Below are 11325 nucleotides of genomic sequence, written 5' to 3' on the forward strand. Positions count from 1 at the left end.
AAAGGAAGTTTCTTTACAGTGAGTGCGTGTGAGTGCATGTGTGAACTTTTTACTATTGATGGTAAATGTACTATTTTGAAAAAAGAGAAGCCAAAAATAGTACAGGGTGAATGAGTTTCTTTAAACATACCCTCAACACACACACTGCTTTGGTTGCAAACAGCACCTTTGAGCATAGTCTCTAACTAACCTTAAAACCATCTGGATGGCTAACCACGGGACTGCCCTGCCCAACCCAGTGTGTGTGTGTGTGTGTGTGTGTGTGTGTGTGTGTGTGTGTGTGTGTGTGTGTGTGTGTGTGTGTGTGAGTTCATGTGTGTGTTACAGAGAAGGAGACAGGGGGTTGTGTGTGTGACCAAACTCCTTCATCAAAGGATTTATGACCTGTGCAGCCAAATGGTCAAATCCCCTAAATGCATGTAAAAGCTCAAACACACACATGCACACACACTCTTAAACGCACACACATTTGGCTGTGACGGTAACCCCAGGTGTCCTCTATACGAAAGAAACTAAACAAGCAGTTGCCCCAGACTGCTGACATCATCATAAATAGGGTTAAGAGGTCCCCGTCCTCAGTCTCTGAGTTTGTTCTGTAACTTCTCCATCTCCCTCCTTTTTTTCTGCCTCGCTCTTCATGTTTTTTTTCCCCCCCCTCCTCTTTTCCCTTGTTCCTTCACTCTCTAGCTTTCCCTCTCCCTGGGACTGAGCAACCTTGGACTGATTCGTACATTTTCCTCTCCTCTGGCCAGTATATCCAGTCAGCGGAGTTGGAAAGGAACGGGGAAGAAGGGGGGGGGGGACTGACTGACTGTGTGCACGGTGTGGGGAAAGTACATGAATTGAAGAAAAGCAAAAATGGCAAAGTGTGTGATAAAACCAGCTAGACACAATTATTAAGACAAATGTGGGTTATTACTAAAAAAAAGTATGAAGAATTTGGATGCACCTAAAAAAAACCCATCAAATAAGAATGTGAGTAGCATTGCATTATCCCCCTGGTTCCCTCGTTTTTATCATTTTCTCTTCTTCTTGCATGTGTGTGTTTTGATTTGTGTGTGTAGTTGTGTCGAGGGAAGTTGGGAGTTGAGTGCTTTCCCATATGCTCCCATAAAAGCCAGCCAGCAATAGCGGCCAAAGGTACAGATTTCCGACGCTAAGCACGCACACAGGGATGCATGAGAAAACAAACTCAAACATACAGATGCACACATGACATTTATTAGCTATACGAGAGAGAAAAACATATGAAGCACACATTCACACACACTTTATTTGACCTTTATCCACTGCAATTTTACTTTGCATGAATCCCAAACTCTGCAAATCCACTTTCAAGAGACAGACACTGCCGGTGAGGTACGGATGTGTGATGGCTAACCACTACTGCGCTGTCAGTAGACTCCCCTTCTGTTTGCAAAACTATGACCTAATATACCACAGAAAAAATGTACCTGCGAATGACATTTGAACTTGGAAATTTCACCAATGGAGTCTCGTTTTTTTAGGGGGGGATTGTATAAGCAACACCTTAAAACCTTTCAGACATTGTGTGATTTAAATAAAGGACTCAAGTTTAATCAATGAAAGACATTTACTGACAGTTATCATAAACAGTCCCCTGCCACAGGTACTTTTTGCTGTTTTTGTAACTTATTCACGAGTCCATCCAGTAAACGTCTATCCTTTTCCGGAACAGCCTCTTCCCACTGCTTTCGGAAGGCGCTGTGGCTGGAAATGTTTTGGATGATGTCGTGTCCATGGCGCCTCACGTCCACTGCAGCATCCACACATATTTTGCTAACAGCAATTAGGAAGTGTTTGGTGAAGTTTTTGCCACCTGTAAGTGTCTGTGTGGCTCCAAGGATTTGGTATAACTGGCTGAAGTGCAGAGCAGCACTGACTCTAGCTGTCGCACTGCCGTGACTCAGCCCCGCTCTCAGGGCTTTAATACTGTAACTGGGGCTGCAGTTTAGAACCATGGCATCCAAAGCCAGATTAGCCTTTTGCTGGATAAATTTATTGGACTCAGTCACTTTAATTATGAGAGCGTGGCCTGTTTCCTCCACAAGGTCATTCATGGTCCTCTTCAGCTGAGCATACATCTCACCCAGGACAGCAATAGCAGTGCAGGACACCATAGAGCGCGGGTTTTTAACCTCCTTTATGACAACTGCACATACTTTACGAAGTGTGGCCTTTAATATGTCCGCATGATTCCTTATAAGATCTTGAAGACATGTTAAACCATACATTTTTTGGTGCCATTCATCAGATCCAAGCAGGTTGAAGATTGTGTCCAGGCTTATTTCAGGACAGGGCTTCAGCCGCTGCTTGTCTTCATGTGTCTTTGGAGAGGTCTGTTCAGATGGCTTGTCCATGGCAGGAGGATAAGAAGTAAAAGATGGCAGAGGGATGGTTACCTCAGCCAGGCTTTTAACCTGTACTCTACTGAGATTGGGGCCCCTTCCTCTGGTGATCATCTCAGCTACCTTAAAGGCTTCCTGCCTCAGATGGGCATGAATGGCTTCATCCTCCATCAAGGTCCAGAAGTTTTCTGAGCCAGTATTCCTATCGTCCTTCTTGTATTTTGAAGTCCTCAGGTTACCTGGGTCTTGGGCAATAAGGTCAGCCACCTTGTCTGTTTCCTGTTTGAGATGAGCATACATGGTCTCATCCTCCATGACAGAGCAGAAGCTCTTCTTATCAAAGTTTTCACAACTCTGCTGGTCTGCCATTATCTTTGGCTTCTTCCGGATGCCCTCATTTCTGGCAATCACATCAGCCAAATGAAATAGAAATGGAGTAGAACAAACATTCTAATTCAAATCAACATAGCAACAGGATCAGAGTGGTGGCCATTTTTATGTGCCATCCGACCTCTACAGCTAATTCAGAATGCTGCAGCCTGACTGGTCTTTAACCTCCCAAAGTTCTCCCACACCACACCTTTAGTTCACTCTCTTCACTGGCTGCCAGAATCCACTTGGGTCATGGTTCATGCCTACCAATCTGTGAGGGGGTCAACCCCTTCATACATCCAGGCCCTGGTTAAACCATACAATCCATCACGTGCATTGGCGTCAGCCAATCGGCTTGCTACTCCATCGCTGCGAGTGGGACCAAGGTACCCCTCAAAAACACGCCGGTTTGCTATGCTGGATCCTAATTGGTGAAACGAGCTTCTCACTGACATCAGGACAGCAGAAACTCTGCATATCTTGGGTTGCAAACTGAATATGCATCTGTTTCAATTGCATCTTGGCAAATAAACTCTTAAAATAAAAAGACACATTCACCAGCACTTATAATGGCATGACTTGCTTGAAGTGATTATATCTGCACTTTCCTTGTTTTATGGAATTTGATTCCATATGTTTTTTGCACTTTTGTAAGTTGCTTTGGATTAAACCATCAGTTAAACGAAATTTGCTTAAATGCTATCGCAAATAACTGTTCATCGTGTAACAGGCTAACTTCAGTATAAACCAACTTGTGGCAACTCATTGAGGTGAGGTTTTGCACACCAGCCAAAATAGCAAGGGAGTAGTACTAAGGGTGAACTGACTCTTTAACATGGGATACTATGTTGGTTACCTGCTGTCTCAACCTCTACATAATGTTTTTGCGCGCACACATGCACACATGCACACACGCACATACACACAGGCGGTGCACTTGGTAGTCAACCTGTGGTGTTTGGAGCAAAGTACTTTCCATGGTTTTATTTTGCTAGTGAGTAATAGCGGGCTCATTATGAGGAGCCAGAGGAAGTTCACTTCTGGATTCATAAAGGCACTTCACCACTCTGCATACTTTCCAAAAAACGTCTCAAACACTAATTCAAAATGTGGATGAAATACAGCCTTTCTCTCACACACACATAAAAATGCTACAGTATGTACGCACACATGGGGGCCTTACACAAACCATATCCAATTAACACTTTGTAACATATCTGCGTAGTTTGGTGGGCAAAACCAAGAAGATAGTCGTTTACGGCATCCATGTTGTTTTAAGAGGCTGCATATCTTAGTGTGTGTGAGTGTGTGTGTGGTGTATATGTTGATGGGAGTCTGATAGAAAAGTCCTGGTGACTTGGGCCATGCATCAAAGGGCTGCAGAGAAGCCGCACGGCATCTGGGAGCAATAACGCTGCCTCTAACCCTTCATTACCACAAAGACTGGGCCCTGGGTGGCAGCCAATGGCAATTTTCACAACCCTCCTCCTCACCTCCCTCCGATTTTCTTTCCCTCCATTCTTCCACCATTGCCCTATTGAGTTTTTTCTTTAAAAATTGTTTTAACGTGTACGTGATGGGAAAGGGGAAAGACATAAAAAAGATGGGACTTGTGTTTGAAGAACTTGTGGTGAAGCTTGTTTAGCTTCTACACTCAATGCGAAATTAGAGTTGTTCAGTCACATTAAATTAAATTCATTACAAAATGATTCCATTTGTGGCAAAAATAACGTTTTTTCCGTTATAAATAAAGACATATTGCTGAGTCTACATAGGGTATAATAAACAAAAACACCAAGGCATGCAATATCTTAAGTCAGTTATTATTTGCTATTAATGCCATATGAACTTTATTTAAAGTAAAGTCCACGTGTTGCCAACATTTTAATCTGGAACAGCAAAACATTTGGCTGAGAGCATTACTATTGGGAACAGCTAGATTGGAGCTATTCTGGGACAATGTATAAAAACACACAGCTGTCGGTGACTCATTGAGCTTCAAGGTTGTGCATAACGCTCAAAACAAATCACGTTGGGCAGCGCGCCAGTGTCCTCATTCTCTTAATACTTCATATATCATGAGAAGTGCTACTTGATATCAGCAGACACAAAGGGTTTTCTAGCTCCCTTGTCAGCTTTAGACAAATTTTTCAGAAAAACAAATCTAATCTGAAATGTCCAGTTTCACAATTATAACTCTCACATTTTCTTAGAGTGAATAAATAAGCATTTACTGTTTGACATGTTTTGTTTGGCTGCTATCATTACTTCATCTTTTTTTTCTCCAAACTGCTCCAATCTCAGCTGATTCAGCTGACTCTAGTAAAATGACACCCTCTGTGCTCTGCTTAGCTCTTCCTGTGGGAATGAGCACAAACACAAATAAACTTTTTTCATGCAGGAGGGAAACTCAAGTGTCCACATGACAATGACACATTCAGCCAGCATTCCGTTTTAAAACAGCGGCTGGCAGGTCAAAGCGATACCTTCCTGTTTGGCAGCTAATTGCCAAGCAGTTAATTATCTGCTCTACGTTTACTTCTGCAGAAGGTCAGTGTTACAACCTAGGTGCTGTCCCGGGACATGTGATCAATCACCGCTGACCACCAAAGAGTAAAAGAAAGGGGGAAGGGGCACCGCAGCCCGCTAACCACATAAACACGTAAAAATCCACACACTTCTGTACTGCTGTCTGATAGAGGGCAGAGCTCTGTTCAATCTGTGTTTAACTCTCACCTCTGCAAAGAAACATTTAGAAAAGTCGTATAGCTCACAATTATTAGTAAAATGATATTCAAAAATCTGTGAGAATGTGAACCAACACCTGTAGATACTCTCTAATGTTTGCATGTGAAGAAAATACTATTAGATGTAATTGTGGGTGCATAAGAGGAAAAAAAGTGCCAGACAAACTGAAACATTAACATGTGAGGTGAGCGTGTGATGTCAGAATAAATTAAGGTAAAACGTTCACATGTGTGAAGTTACACAGGGGGTTTCATCTGCAACTTTTTGGCAAAGGTTTCATGCTGGTAAATGCTTATTATTTCCTACATCAATTTATGGCATTACTGTATGAGATGCAAAATTAGGGAGGGTGGTAATCCCAAACACTAATCCTGTTACACTAACACAGTCCTTTATACGTCAGAACTGCATGGTCCAAATACAGTAAGGCCAAAATGAACTGCTAAAATACTTTTTGTATTAAAACCAACCACCAGAGTATAACATTTGCACTTCTAAATCTAAATTGTTGAGGGCGTGTTGGGGCTGAATACATTTTTATGACATAATAGTGCCAATGGTGGGTAGTTCCAAGGGTGGGGAGGGATTTTGTTTTACTTAACACATTTACAGTAAATCTAGTCTTGTATAACGGGATATTTATTAACTTGAAAAATCTCTCACTTATGTCAAGGTTACAGAGTTAATTGGATCTCAGGTCAGTCCTTGAAACAGAAAAAAATTACGATTTATAAGATAAGTAAAACAACATGAGAATGCATTAAAGAAAAATGACACCCTAAAGTCTGTGTGTTGTCTTATTATACACATGCAGTAAATGTCTGTCAAGCCCTCTTCAAAGGAGACAGAGCCTGCAGAGTCTCACATACACATATCAAAATGACAAACTACAAACACACACACAGACACACACATGCGCGCTTAATACAATATGCTAAAAGACATTAAGTGCACAAGTGTGTTTTCTTTTTATCTGCCCGGTTCCTGTTTGAGTCTAATGCCAGGCTTTGTTTCTCTAATGATTTTTGCATTGACATTATGTTCTGGAAATGCGTGGAAACAATCAGGAAGAAAGAATGATCATTTACTTAAAGACAAACAAACATTACTCATGTATCTCATCAGCCAGGCAGGATAAACTTTGAATTATCCCACAAACCACCCTGTCTACCTCCCCGGCCCACTTGGACACGCTGCGGTCGTCACTCATCTCATGTTTCTCTTTTGCTATCTCTAACCCACTTTTCTACTGTTTCCTTTTTAATATGAGACACTCTTATTTATCCATTTCCCGTTGTAGTGTCACTGTGACCATTTTTCCATCCTTTGGTCCAATACTTTTAAGTTTAAAAGAAATGCTCACATCTTTGCTAACTTTTATTAACTTTAGTAGATGTATTAGCAGAGTTTTGTGCCTAATAGTTATATAATTTAAAAGGCAGGCAAGATAGAGAACCTATTTGAACATTTCTGTTTATCTTCACTGGTGTGTTATCAGCGTGTGTGTGTGTGTGTGTGTGTGTGTGTGTGTGTGTGTGTGTGTGTGTGTGTGTGTGTGTGTGTGTGTGTGTGTGTGTGTGTGTGTGTGTGTGTGTGTCTGTGCCTACATTTGAACTATTCAAACTTGATAAAAAGCCCACACACACGAAGGATACCTAACTTTAGTTTCTCCATTTACTTTATACTTTTAGATTACTACATCTCAAAAGATGATACTGAACTTTTTACTCATTTCAGATGTCTGAAAAGCTTTTGGCAGTTCTACTTAAGATACATGTCACCTTTAAACCTCACATGGTTTCATTCAAATAAATATGCAAGGCCCAAAGAGATAAAAAAGTATCCAGTAAATGTCACAAACAGTCAAATATAAGAGAGAAGTCAATAAAATGAATATGTGTGGTAAAACTTTGTGTTTGCCTCTTTTCAACTCAATTATTCATTTTAAAGACTTTTTAAAGAGGGGGCCGATCCCTAGCCTGAGAGCAACTCCACTGTGTTTGGTAAAACTATCCACACAACTATAGCTAAATAATTGCTTTTTACTAAAGTATCATTTTGAACACAAAACTTTAATGTATTGTTGCTTTAATTTCAGAATCTAAATACCTCTTTAGCCACTTTCCCTTTAACCATAACACTGTGATTTTGGTGTGAATTTTCATTATAACAGAGACATTATAGTGATGTGATAGTTTAAGTGTGAGGGAAAAATAAAACCAAGCTATTTTGTGGTTTGGAGTTATGTTATCCAACAAGAATAATTGGACATGCTTCTCCATTTTGAAAGATATCTGTGAGCTTCCACTGCGAGCTGATTGCTGACAATTGTATAAAATACAGGCGATCACATTGTGGGGCTGCCTGTATGGGTTTGGCAGCAGCCTATACAGTATGCATCTACGAGCTAAGTCTCACCACACGGATGCAAACACTCCAAAGATACAATTACACACATAAACTGACAAAGTAGCTTGCTTTATACAATATCAAAACACAAAGATGGGAAAAAATAGAGTTGGTAACTTCTCATTAAAATGTTAACCAACAGTATTTCATGACAAGACGAAATAACATGGAATCACGCATTACACTCTATATGTGTGTGTTTGCATGTGTGTGCATACTTTCTCAGTTTTTCTGGCTCGACTGACTAAGAGTTTGAAAAAGAAGCTGCCTGCCTGGTCATCCAAACAGTGGAAACAATGTTGGTGCGACCGCAGCGCTCCCCCCACCCACCCAGTAACATTCAGTCCTTCCAATCCCTAAAACTCCCAACTTTACTGCAACAATAATGAGGATTGATTCTCTTTTCTGGCTCCTTTCTCAACAACATTTTTCATATTTATTTTTACATCTTTTTTGCCCCACATTTTTAAGTTGCTTCCTTCTTTCATCTCCTTTTTCCTCTCACTTTCCCTCCACACCCCTCCATCTCTGCCAGTACTGCTGAGTCGTCTCTCCCGGGATTGAGCCTGCTTTGATTTGGAGCTCAGAAACCATAGCTAAAATAAACACACGGCCTTGGCCACCTCTGCACACACACACACACACACACACACACACACACACACACACACACACACACACACACACACACACACACACACACACACACACACACCTGGAAACACTATCATTGATTACTCTTGTAAGAAAAAAAAAGCTAAATGTGCGTGTGAGATGAAAAAGGTGGAGGCAAACTTTGACTACTTACACTATGTCTAAACTTTGAATCACACCGACTTTTCATCATGTCTATACACACACACATGCACGCACGCGCGCGCGCACACACACACACACACACACACACACACACACACACACACACACACACACACACACACACACACACACACACACACACACACACACACACACACACACACACTCACACACACACAACCTCTTTCGCTCTGGTTCTGATTTACCAGTAGTATGTCACCCTTCACCAGCACCCCCCGTCCGTGTGTGTGTGTGTGTGTGTTGGGAAGGCTGCTGCATAAAGGGCCCTTTATTCGAGTCGGACAGGGAGAGGAAATCAGCTTTAGAAGTAAAAACAGAGGGAGCAAGAGAGAGATGGAGACCACAGGGCTGCACATCTGGAGTTATTACAAGGCTTCCTCTCGCTTGCCAAGAAAACGCCGACATTCCTGCCCTCGCTACAAAGACCATGGAGCCTCTGCTCTCACTCCTACACACACATCCATCACTTAAGCCACATATACACTCGCATGTACCATAAGCAGAGATGTGCATATACACTGAAATGGAAGGCACGAACATGCAGGCGCTTTACGAAACACACCAAACGCAGACGTCCTCCCATCTGCCCACATACGCTTCCACTAAAAAGTTCCCTTCCTCTGCAGCCAATCCTTCACTCCCTTTTCCAATCTTTACAACACACACGCCAAATGAATGCGTCTCACTTCCTGTTCACCTTTGACCTTCCACTTTCTCCCCGAAAGCCAGAGAAGAAAGAAAGAAAGGGAGGGGGGAAAAAGCCAGACAGTGGGAGGGGAGAGAGGGAGAAGAGAGGAGAGGAAAAATGGGGGGCTGGCGAGCTCCTCCTCCTTCTCTCTCCATATCTCCTCTCTCTCTCTCCTTCCTTTTTCTCCTTCTGTCTTTCGAAGGAGAAACTTGATGGCCAGTTCTTTGCCACGTCGAGCCTCCAGCCGGTCCAACTTTCTCACTTCAGGGGCGGCTTTTTCGCTAATGTTAATGCTAAGCAAATCCAAATGTATTTGTATTTGGACACCACTGTCTTGATTATGGTGTTAGCCGTGTTTAATGATGGGACACCGGGAGAGGAATTGGGGCTAAACAGTCAAGAAGGAAACGCAAAAGATATCAGCCAAGAAGAAGAGACCTCGTTCAAGACAGCAAGATGAATTGAAGAGGGTGGAGATGTCAAGTCGCAAGTATTCCCTCTAATATTTATTTCCGATGTCTCAAGGCAACTCATAGTTACGTATTCTGGTGGGAAGGTGTTGGGTCAGACTTAGTGTGATCCCCACTGACCACAACTATTCACTACTAAGTTTGTAGCCATAAGAGATTGAGCGCACTTGGGGACCACGGAGCTGGCTTTTCAGGATTTTGCTTCCTTAAAGACAGCTTTATCCCAACAGTTTATCAAAATGTTCAAAGCCTTGTGAAATTTCCTGGTTTTTGTTTATTTGGTCTTGGCCTGGAGGTCAGCGGGGACCAATGCGTTTGTGTTGTACAAATTTGTGGTATTGGGGCATGACCCCTTTGTATATTTCTACTCATCTTTCTCCATCCCTATGTGTTGTTAGTTTGCTTTAATCCTTTTTCATTAAGAACCGCTAGAGAGGGATTTGCCAAGAAAATGGCAAATTTTGTTTGCGTTTTTTAACAAATAAAATGACACTCGCAAGATGAACTAATTAATAAACACTTAAGCAGACTTATCCCACCAACACCAAGTCTTGAAAGGTTTTTTTATACTATTGCATTAATGTTTTTCTGTTTCTGGTGTTTTTCCTGCAGAGGTCCGTCTGGAATGCTTCTTCTCACAGCGGGAAACAGGAGGGAATGACGTTGAATCTGCCAATCAGTGGCTATCACCTCTGTCTAACCTTTCTTCCTCCTCCACCTCCCCGCCAGCCCCTTCATCCATCCCTCAGATGTTGTTTCTCCTCCAGCCAGCACTATCAGCACATTTTTAGCAGACAGATTATGAGAGCAGAGGGAGCTGGACTCAAGAGTCTGATACGGGAATCGCAGTGAGTAAAGAGTGTGTAAATCTTGAGTGTGTACTTCGGAGTTATGTCACGATTAAAGCCTTCATCGCAGCATCCTTCAGTTGCCCAGCCCGCCTGCCCAGTGTTCAGACTACCTGTTCAGGAAGTAGTGGTTGTACAGTAGTCTGCACATTGGTTAGGCTGGCCGGGGAAGCACGGGACGACTTACTGCGTCATAAAAAGCGACAAGAAAGAAAATGAGAGCTCTTCAGAGGGCATCCAGCAGGCACAAGGCTGTAGGAACACGCAACACCACCCCTATCCATCTGGACAAGCCCGGGCACAAGCCTAAATAAAGCACCAAAAGGCTCCACCACAGAGGCCTGGCCCTCGCCTATCCTGGATTTATGAGTGATGGATGCATGAGTCACACAAGTTATTTTAAATCTGTTTACAGTGACATGAGGTTACAGTTTATTTCGCTATATGTTTTTGTTGTACTCTTGATAAAACTGTAAAAATAGTTGTTTAAATAAAGATGTTTGTATATGCATTTTACACTGTTTCTATATTTTTCTTTCCTCAAGCTATCACAGAAATCTAATTTTGAGTCTCATATTGAC

The 11325-nt window shown here is 42.2% G+C and overlaps 2 protein-coding genes across 5 annotated transcripts in view; both read right to left on the reverse strand.

Annotated features, from left to right (window-relative positions):
• The window catches only part of hspa5 (heat shock protein 5), a 113647-nt gene that overhangs the window by 31953 nt on the left and 70369 nt on the right, over positions 1-11325 (reverse strand). The window lies entirely within an intron of this gene.
• Positions 1-11325, reverse strand: part of dnm1a (dynamin 1a) — a 46091-nt gene that overhangs the window by 7533 nt on the left and 27233 nt on the right. The window lies entirely within an intron of this gene.

The sequence above is a fragment of the Eleginops maclovinus genome, chromosome 8 (assembly GCF_036324505.1).
Source record: "Eleginops maclovinus isolate JMC-PN-2008 ecotype Puerto Natales chromosome 8, JC_Emac_rtc_rv5, whole genome shotgun sequence".
In the NCBI taxonomy this organism is placed as follows: Eukaryota; Metazoa; Chordata; class Actinopteri; order Perciformes; family Eleginopidae; genus Eleginops; species Eleginops maclovinus.